Source organism: Camellia sinensis, chromosome 5 (assembly GCF_055761805.1).
Source record: "Camellia sinensis isolate YWXY chromosome 5, ASM5576180v1, whole genome shotgun sequence".
NCBI classification, from domain to species: domain Eukaryota; kingdom Viridiplantae; phylum Streptophyta; class Magnoliopsida; order Ericales; family Theaceae; genus Camellia; species Camellia sinensis.
The window spans coordinates 179,475,119-179,486,407 of record NC_138965.1 but is presented as its reverse complement, the minus strand read 5'-3'; positions in this window follow the sequence as shown (position 1 = coordinate 179,486,407).

The window sequence follows — 11,289 nt, the reverse complement described above, 5'->3', positions numbered from 1 at the left end:
CTTTTCTGTGTCTGGTAGCTCGAGCGACCAAGTCTTCGCTCGAGCGAGCCTGTCAGGTTTAAATAGGCAGCAGCGTGTTTCAGATCAATTTTTCATCCACTTTCAGATTCCAAAACCCTAGGTACGAGTTCTCTCTCCCTCTACACACCTTCTCTCTTAGGATTGATCTACTTAGAGTGAGTTTCTATCTTAGATCCTTTATTAAAAAGATGGAGTGGGTCGAGGGCTTCCATTTAATCTGAACTGTTGGTAGTTTGGAGCATTTTGGAATTTAGGTCTTCATCTCCATCTTCTCTTTTGGGGCTATTTCTTCGAGGTAGGGACTTCCTACTCCATTCTATAAGTTTTGTTCTAAGTTTTGGTATTTTGATATGTTGGGGATACTTTGGTAAATTTTGGGAAAAAACCCTAGTTGTATTAATAAATTAATTTGTATAATTAGTTTAAGGGAATTTGGTTAAATTCATGAAATTGAGGAAGTCATTGATTAAATGGTGTGGCGGGATAATTTAAACCACTCGCCTAGTGAATTGTTGTTATATTTATTTCCAGTCTAGAAATAATTGTTTTGGACTATCGGTGGAGGATAGTCGTGATTGTTGTAGACATTGCATGTGATTTAGGAATAACTGAAACTAATCACATTGGTTAAGTCATTAATTTTGACTATTGCATTAATACAGAAAATACGTGTATTGATTGAGCATTGCATTTGCATACATTGTTTTGTGTGGGAGGAGATAGGGGATGTACTCCACGGTTTAGGGGAAGATAGGGGATGGACCTCTAAACCGGATTTTGTTTGGGAGGAGATAGGGGATGGACTCCATTAGCATCACTTTTATGTGTGCTTATTTATATAGAAGTGTTTTTATTAATACAGCACTAAAATGTGTATCAATCTGGAAGTATGAAGTGTTTTGATTTGAGCTTGAGTCTCATTTGTTTGTTGACATTGGAAGAATGTGAATATGATATATATATATATATATAATTCACTGTTGTAAGTTTGGCCAGGTTCTAAGCCATATTGATAATGTTGGAAAGTAAAATGTGTTTTTAGACATTAGTGTCATGAGACTGTATAATGAGGTAATTGATTATCCTGGTTAACCATCTATTGAATGCTATTGCTTTATTCAATGCTTATATTTGGTTTAGTATATTTCTGCTGGGCTGTGGCTCACCCTTTATGGGAACATCATTTTCAGGTCCAGGTGATAAGCTACCTCCAACGACTTAGCTTGGAAGGATTTGGACTTTGAAGACTATCTTTGGTTATTTGTTTTTATTTGATAAACTTTCAAGCCTAGGGCTTTATTTGTATTTGAGTTAGAACTCAAACTTTTGTGTCCAAGTGTTGGCTTGGAAAGATGTAAGCCTGTAGGGCATTTATTTTGATGTTTCATGTAATATTTTATTTGGTAATACTCTGATGAATGAATTAGTAAAGTGTTTTCTTTAAATAGTGCATGTCAATGATATATATATAATGGGTTATTTTCGAGGGCATGACAAAAACTTTAGAGTGATAAATAAAATTTTGTACACATAAATAAGAAAAAAAATCATTTCTTTCTTAATATTACCGTTCGGCGTAAGTCTTCATCCACCTATAAAGTATGAGGGGAAAAGCATTTATTAGAAGAAAATTAGATATGATAAGTTTAAAGTAAATAAATAAATAAATAGGCCTTACATTATAAGAGAGGTATTTAAATTTCTATGGCGGGAGAAAAAAAAAAAGAACACTTACTTGACCATAACTATTGTGCTTCAACCTGAAATGTTTGGTTATATAATTATGGTTGTTCGATGATGTATTTTAACAATCACATTAAAATGATAAAATTAAAATCAACCCTAGCAACATGAAGAGTATTAAAATGGGAACACAACAATTGTCCAAATTTGAACTCTTCTCTTCCCCAACTGACTTCAATTTTATAGTGTTTAAATTAAATTTAAATTTATCATTATCATTTAGAAAGTCTAAACATAAATGTATGCCACCAAAAAAAAAAAAAAAGTTTAATCAACAATTTATACTAACTCTCAAGTAAAACTAACCCAAGCAATTTATACTAACTCTGAAGTAAAACTAACCCAACACATTGAAAAATACAATGGAACATTTCTATAAAAAAAAAAAATGGAACAAACAACCCCAAATTCATAATGCAAAATGAAAAGAATACAATCGATTGAGGAGCCTTTGGAAGGCATATATAGTTAGAAAGAAAACTGGCTGTACAATGTGTTCTCAATCGATTGTATTACTTGGTGGAAGTAACACACTGTCTAACAGGAACAAACATATTGGAAGACATATAAGAACACACTACAAAATCGATTGTGAACATGCTCTAATCAGCAGCAATGTAGGACCTATAACAGGGGACCATATGTCTTCCAAAACAATTAAAAACTAATCATGGGACTAAAGATATCCAATTAATTTTTTATTTTTATTTTTATAGATGATTTACTGAACGGACCTTACAATATGAACGGACCTTAAAATTTGGACAGATAGGTAAAAATATTGACGTACATAAGTTAAAATAATTTGGACACAAAAGTCAACAATATGGGGACAAATAATTTGTACAAATAGATTAAAATTATTGAAACATGTTAAAATGATTTGGACCGATAGGTTCAAATATGGGACAAAGTTAAAATAATTTAGACGATGAGATTCAAATCATTTGAACAAATATGTATATGAAGATGCAAAAAAATTTGCTTATGATGTTAAAAGGACAATAACTCATAACTTTACGCTTGTTATTCCGTTTTAGACAATTGTTTTTATTCCAATTATTTATTTATTTATTTATTTATTTATTGTTGTGAGATCTATCCATTCAAAATTACCGAAAGTGGTTTCGAGTGCTTATTTTCTCAAAAAAAAAAAAAAAAAAATTTTTTTGTTATTTTAATTAATCAAAAAATCAATATATTATTTATTTATTTTTAAATTTCATATTCAATACTGATCTTATTATTTGAAAGATATCAGAAAGACAAATCTACCTATATTAATTTTGTTAAAAATAGATTTGTAGAACTTAAGTTATGCATTTTTAAATTTTTTTAGGTCAAAATATAGGGTAAAAATGTTAAAAATTATCCCTACCATCACATGTTTTTCCTTACCAACTCAGAAGTGTTATGAGTCTTTATAAACAACAAAGACCAAAGCTTGGATGTAATACTTAATGCACCCCTCAACTTAGATTTACTGACAATTTTTATATTTTAAAAATGTTGTCACTAATAATTTTTTATTTATTGACAGATTACAAAAATATGTTTTATAAAGATGCTTTGAGATATTACTTATCATCTCAAAAATAGATGTTATAAATAGATGCTCATTATAAAGATGCTCATTATAAAGATGCTTTAAACATATTTTTATAAACAGATGTAATTTTGAATAGAAGTAATTTTTAGTTCTTATAGAAACATGCTTTACAAAAATGGATATTACATGGAGTGCAGTAATTTTTTAGCAGATGTTTTGTAAAAATTCAAAATTCCCAAAGTAATATTACTTCAAAATTTTGAATTAATGGATTCTGATTTTTTATAAAATAGATGTTTTGAATTCAAAAATTAAAATTTTGAATTCAAAAACTAATGAGACGGAGTGCAGTAATTTTACAAAAACATCATCAAAATTGAGTGCAGTAATTACATCTGCTCCATTTTTGTTCAAAATTACTCCATATCTGTTCAAAACATCTGCTCAAAATTACATCTGTAAAATCAAAATTACAGATGGTTTTATAAAAAATTTTGAATTCAAAATTACTGCACTCCATTTTTATAAAACATCTTCAAAACATCTGTTCATTATGAAAATTCAAAATTCCCAAAGCATGTTTTACTTCTTAAAAATGGGTTCTGCACTCCATTTTTACTTCTTTATGCATGTTTTTATAAACAGATGTTTTTTACTTCTTATAAACAAATGTTTTTTTACTTCTTATAAGATGGAGTATTTTTGTTCAAAAAAATCTGCTCATTATAGAGATATTAAATTCAGTAATATTACTTCTTATGGATTGATGCTCATTATAAAGATGCTTTGGGATAAGTAATATTTTATAAAGATTCAAAAACAGATTCAAATATTACTTATCACCACATTTATCTACATAAGCAATCAACAATGAGAACAAAGAACAAAGAGAACAATGGTAATACCAGAAAACTCGAACCAGAAAACTCAGAATAACATATTAAAGGGATCCAACTCCTAAATTCCGACATAGAACCAAGAAGTTCTTAAGAACTACCAAGGAATGATATAAATTTGCAATAGCATGACTTCAAAAGCCAAATGAACTATCAAGATTAACTAATGGCAAAGAACCACACCATAATTTGTATCCCCTCCTACATGTGAGCAACAATCATGCCCTGGATCAACTTCAAAACTAAAGTTCCATTGTGTTCGGCCAAGCCAATTTTTTTGTTAATAAAAATAAATAAATAATTCTTTTATTATTCAAGAAAACAAAATCTCAACAACAACTATGAGTGGAAAGAATTAGAAAAATATTGTTGTTGATAAGCTTTTATAGCAAATAAAGTGAACTCCAGTGAGACTTTAAAGGAAGAAGTGATCACCTTAATAGAAAAAGGACACATTAAAAACACCAAAAATGAAAGAAAATGCTTCAAGTGGTTCAGCATGAAATGACGTCATGATGCATTAATTTCACCTTCTTACCTTCCACTGGGGATAGTTGTATTCCCGACTTGTTCTTTAGCAGTATCTTGTTGACCTTCTGCATCATATAAATAAAATGCTACATCACAAAGGAGGAATTGAAGTAAAAATGACAGGGTATTTTAGAAAATTTCGCATTAAAATGCTAACAGCATTAGATTTCTAACTTTGGTCCAAACTTCAATGATTAAATGCACATTTTCTTACTCCAAAATTTATACGTTTTTTGGCCTAAACACGGGGTAAAGTATAGTTAATCCTACTCTATAAACTGTCAAAAGCAAAATTTCCAATTTTCAGTTCTTCTGTCTCGGGCAAAAAAGGAAAAAAAAATCGAATCTCTAATTTAACCCTGAGGTACTTAATAAACCCATATTCCAAGGGCTAGTATAAGTAACTAATTACAAATTATTTAATTTGACAGTTCTTCTGGGTTCAGCATTCTAGTAGCTTCATTATCAAATATTTCAAACAAAAATAAATCATAAGTTAGATTATCTCCAAACCTTTAATCAAACCTATATCAATTTCAAATTTCAAATTTTCATAAAAATCACTCAAAACACCCTCCAATCCTTGACCCAAACTTATACCAAATTGAGTTTTGCTCAAATTTTTACCCAAATCAAGGGAAGGACAGCCAAATGTTTAATCAAAATTTCCAAGGCTATTTTGTGGCTCTCAATTTACCAATTTGTGAAACTTTTACTCAAATTTACACTTAAATGTGAGTCTGTCCATTAGAGACCTATGTCAAATTCAAATTTTCATAAAACTCACTCAAAACACCCTCCACTCATTGACCCAAACTCATACCAATTTGAGTTTTACTCAAATTTTTACCCAAATCAAGGGAGACCCAAATGTTTACTCAAAATTTCAAAAGCTATTTTGCAGCTCTCAATCTACCACATTAGTGAAACTTTTACTCAACTTTACCATTCAAACAAACACTTAATGGGTGTGAAGCCCTGGACTGAAAAAAAGATTAGAATAAGAGAAAGAGAAGCAGAAAATAATAATCAGAAAATCTGAAAGCATGAACAGATAAGTGATAGAGACCACATTTATTTATGATCGCAAGAACAGTTGAAGATCGCAAGAACAATTGAAAGAATCACCTTGTGAAATTGCTTGTTCCCAAAACAACCCGATATCGAGTGAGCTGTTTCTCAAGCATTACCTCCCTGCACAATACCCAAATCACCAAAAATTTGCCCTTCTTATATTTTTTCAACTCAAAACCCATTAATGATCAAGAACAAAAGATAAATAAAAACAATTTACCTTTCAATTCAGAAGATTAACAACAGTTATAATCCAGGAAAAAGAGAATTCAACAAAATCAATTCCACAGTAACCCCAACACAAAATTACGCAGTAAAGACAAATAAATAAAATTACATAAAATAAAAAGTTTAGTGGAAATCCCGAGATTACAGGAATTCTTTTGATTTGCCAGGATTTCTCAGCGACCAAACATAGCATAACGCAGTACAGATTTTGAACATTACGTAATAAAGAGTATCGGGACAATCATGATATGCAGATCATGAAGTGGAATTGAGGATCGAGGTTGTTAATTTTTTTTTCAAATAAATCGAAAGGGAGAAGATTTCAAAGAGAAGTGAATGAAGATTTGGAATTGAAGATCGCAAGTCGTTGTTCAGAAAAATATGTTTAGAAATTGTTGAGTAATTGAGGATCGAGGCTGTTAATTTTTTTTTCAAATTAATCGAAAGGGAGAAGATTTCAGAGAGAAGTGAATGAAGATTTGGAATTGAAGATTGCAAGTCGTTGTTCAGAAAAATACGTTTAGAAATTGTTGAGTTTTAAATTGGAATTTCTGATTCTAAAGGGTGAGAAGAACAGTTGTGATAGAGATTGCCATACCTGAGCGGTTGAAGCAGAGGTAGACGGAACCGAATCTGTGGTTGAAGGAGATCAATTCAAAGTAAAGTGATGTAAAGCAGTTTCGGGAAGAAGAAGAACAGGGAGTGAGAGAGAGAGATAAAGAGGGATTGAGGGGAGATGTGGGTAAATAGAGGGATGAAGGAGAGACGTGATTTGGCTGGAGAGCAAAGACGTGATTTGGCTGGAGAGTAGAGAAGGGTGGGGGAGACGTGGGTAAGGAGGAGGCTTAATGTTAATTAATCGAAAGGGAGAAGATTTCAGAGAAGTGAATGAAGATTTGGAATTGAAGATCGCAAGTCGTTGTTCAGAAAAATATGTTTAGAAATTGTTGAGTAATTGAGGATCGAGGCTGTTAATTTTTTTTTCAAATTAATCGAAAGGCAGAAGATTTCAGAGAGAAGTGAATGAAAATTTGGAATTGAAGATCGCAAGTCGTTGTTCAGAAAAATATGTTTAGGAATTGTTGAGTTTTAAATTGGAATTTCTGATTCTAAAGGGTGAGAAGAACAGTTGTGATAGAGATTGCCATACCTGAGCGGTTGAAGCAGAGGTAGACGGAACCGAATCTGTGGTTGAAGGAGATCCATTCAAAGTAAAGTGAAGTAAAGCAGTTTCGGGAAGAAGAAGAACAGGGAGCGAGAGAGAAAGATAAAGAGGGATGAAGGGGAGATGTGGGTAAATAGAGAGATGGAGAAGAGACGTGATTTGGCTGGAGAGCAGAGACGTGATTTGGCTGGAGAGCAGAGAAGGGTGGGGGAGACATGGGTAAGAAGGAGGCTTAATGTTTGGGCAGGAAGATATATATTTAGGATTGATATAAAATTAAGGGGGTTATCTGAGCCATCTATGTGAATGTACAAATGAATCATGACCCTTGAAATATCCTAGTAGGACAATTGTGTCTAACATATTTTCAAAATCCGTTCTGCTTTATTATATAGAATAATCCTACATATTGGGAATCATCCGTTCTGCTTTAAGAGACGCGGGTACTAAACCCGTGATCCGATTGTCCTAACACTGAAATTCTGCAACTATATAATAAGGGGGAAAGGTTTTTGAATTTATCCTAGAGACAATTGTCCTACTAGGACATTTTAACGGTCATGATTCAATTATGTATTTAGATAGACGGATTAGATGAGCCCCTTTAAATATATATCAATTTACTTCCCGCCCAAACACTAAACTTCCTACTCACCCACGTCTCATCTCCATTCTATCTTTAAGATCACTCTGTTATTCAATCTTTATCTCCTCCCTTCTTTGTTCTCACCCAAACACTATTTTATCTTTATCTCTCTCCCTTCTCTGTTCTCATCTTAAAAGAGACCTGTTGAGTTTCTATTTTATCTTTATCTCTCTCCCTTCTCTGTTCTCATCATAAAAAGACCTGTTGAGTTCCCTCTCTCTCTCTCTCTCTCTCTCTCTCTCTTCTGTGCTTCACAAGTTTTGAATCAAAATTTTGCAGTAGCTTCATTCGATAAAATTTTGTAGATCCAGTTTTCGCTTGAAATTTCAGATTTCGGCTTGAAAGGCTTGCGAAGAAAGCAGAAAACAGAGTTTCTGTGAAGCATTAGAGTTAATTTCCAGGTGAGATTCTAATTGCTCTCTCTCTCTCTCTCTCTCTCTCTCTACTGTGCTTCACAAGTTTTGAATCAAAATTTTGTAGTAGCTTGATTCGATAAAGTTTTGCAGATTCAGTTTCCGCTTGAAATTTCAGATTTCGGCTTGAAAGGCTTGCGAATAAATGTATGCATATGGTTTGCTATGTGCAATCTGAAGTTAAGGATGAGCAGAATCTATGTCTCTTTCATCTTCCATTGTACACCTACTTAGTTTCATTTTGGGCATTAAGCATTGCTAAACAATCTGGAGTTCTGGACCCACCAAAATTTTGTTATCTTCTCAAATAATTTTTACTCATATTTTTCTCAAATAATTTCTCCATTCAAGTAAAAATTAATTTTAATTTTAGGTGTAATAAATGAGAGATTGTTTGAATTGTTTATTATTCTCGAATGATTTTTTAATCTTTCATTCTGTATCAAAAAATTGTAATTTATTGTAAGGCCATTAGATTTATTATTTTGATTTTTTTTACTTCTATATTTATTTATTTTTTAATTTTTGTAATTATGTAAGCTATATTAACCTGTATTTTTCAATATGCATCAATTAGAAGTTTAATGACTCGAAAATAAAAATTGGAAATTGAAAATAATATATGATTAAGAAAAGATGAAATAATAATTTTTTTTACATATGAATAAATAAGTAATGTAAATTGTGGGAAAAAAATAAATCCATTTATTTCAACTTTAAAAAAAAATCAAATAATAAAAACATTACTTAAAATAATAAATTTTACGTTGTTTATATAGTGTGGAATAAGTCTTATATTAAATTATTAGAATGTTATATAGTAATATTAATTTTAGAGAAATTGTTTATTTTTTACTATTGTATCAATAAAAGTTAATTTTACGTTGTTTACAATTTATTGCTGCTTCTCTGTTAGATTTGTGATTTTAATTTGTTTAGTTAAGCAATATTGGTAATTGGTAAGTTGTGGTGAGTTCCATTTATTTAGGATTTATTTATTTACACTATGCCTTTAGGCACGGGCATACGCTATAATTGCATTTTTAGTGTATGCCCGTGCCTGAAGGCACTGTGTAAATAATATTAGGATTATAATATAATTGGCCGCATTTGGATTACAATTATATTCTAATCTTAATATTATTTACACCGTATCTTCAGACACGGGTATACGCCAGTATATATATATAGATAGAGAGAGAGAGAGAGAGAACTCAACTTTCCCATCTAAAAAAAAAAGAACTGTAAGATTGCATTTTTTTAATTTTTTTTCATTTTTAATGTAAAATAAAGTTTGGGTCCTTTTGTTTGTTTTGGGCCTTTTTATTCAAAGAGTAAATAATAAATCACATGGGCTTATTACATTATATTATAAAATTGGCCCTTCTCAAATTTTAAGGCCTGAAGCTTGGACTTGGCTTGCTTTATGGTAAGGTCGGGCTTGATAATTCTTAGTTCTGATGTTTACGGCGTCTGTAGTGAGAAGTTGAAAAAGGTAGCGCATTGCCTCTTGAGATGTAACACCATTTCACAGGTCTGGGAAATTGCCCCATGTAATCTGGGCATCATGCTTTATCGTTTTCAAAGTTTATACAATGGGTAGAGCTCATAGATTATGTGAATAAAGAAAATGGGCTTCCATTGTCTCATGGTTTTCTTCCTCTTTCTCCCCGATTTTCTCGAGAATATGGACACAGCACCCCATCTTGATTCTAGGGTTTTATCCCTCATATTCCTCTCTCTCCTCTCCTCTTTTGTCTTTGTTCACTGTCAGAGTAACGACACTTCAGTAATGCAGGCTCTCAAGCAGAGCATCAACCCTTCGAGTTTGCTCGGCTGGACCGACTCAGACCCCTGCAAACGGCAAAACGTGGGTTGCTCCAGCGACAATCGGGTCACCCGAATCCAAATTGGGCATCAGAAGTTGAAAGGCTATCTTCCTTCGAGTCTCGCCAACCTCACTTTCTTGCAGAGACTCGAGTTCATGTCCAACCAACTCACTGGTCCGGTTCCGATTTTGTCCGGGTTGAGTTCTCTCCAGTACTTGTTCCTCAACAACAACAATTTCTCTTCCATTCCCTCCGATTTCTTTCTCGGAATGCCATCTCTTCAAGGTGTTTATCTCGATTACAACCCCTTTTCGCCGTGGCGAATCCCGGAAAGTCTCCAAAACGCCTCGGCTCTCCAAGTTTTCTCTGCCAGTTCGGCCAATATAATCGGAAACATTCCCGAATTCTTTGGCGGGTTTGTGAATCTGGGTTCCTTGCATTTGGCATTCAACAATCTCGAGGGTGGATTGCCAAGAAGCTTTTCGGGTTCGTCGATTTAGTCTCTGTGGTTGAATGGGCAATAGGGTATTAGTTCTAAGCTCAATCGGATCACGGGCTTAGTACCCGTGTCTCTTAAAGCAGAACGGATCCTAGTGTTGGTTGCGAATATGTAGGATGATTACAGCAAAGACACGGGTACTAAACCCGTGATCCGATTGTCCCTAACACTGAAATTCTGTAACCCATTTAGCCCTGAAAGTTCTGGTAAAGGACCCGAAAATGAATTGGAATGTAACCACACTTGGTTCAATTGGGTCATGTTCTGTATCACCCTAATTGAGCCATTGAGCTTAGAACTAATACCCTGTTGCCCATTCAACCACAAAGACTGAATCGACGAACCCGAAAAGCTTCCCAGCAATCCACCCTCGAGATTGTTGAATGCCAAATGCAAGGAACCCAGATTCACAAACCCGCCAAAGAATTCGGGAATGTTTCCGATTATATTGGCCGCATTGGCAGAGAAAACCTGGAGAGCCGAGGCATTTTGGAGACTTTCCGGGATTCGCCATGGCAAAAAGGGGTTGTAATCGAGATAAACACCTTGAAGAGATGTCATTCTGAGAAAGAAATCGGAGGGAATGGAAGAGAAATTGTTGTTGTTGAGGAACAAGAACTGAAGAGAACTCAACCCGGACAAACTCGGAACCGGACCAGTGAGTTTGTTGGACATGAACTCGAGTCTCTGCAAGA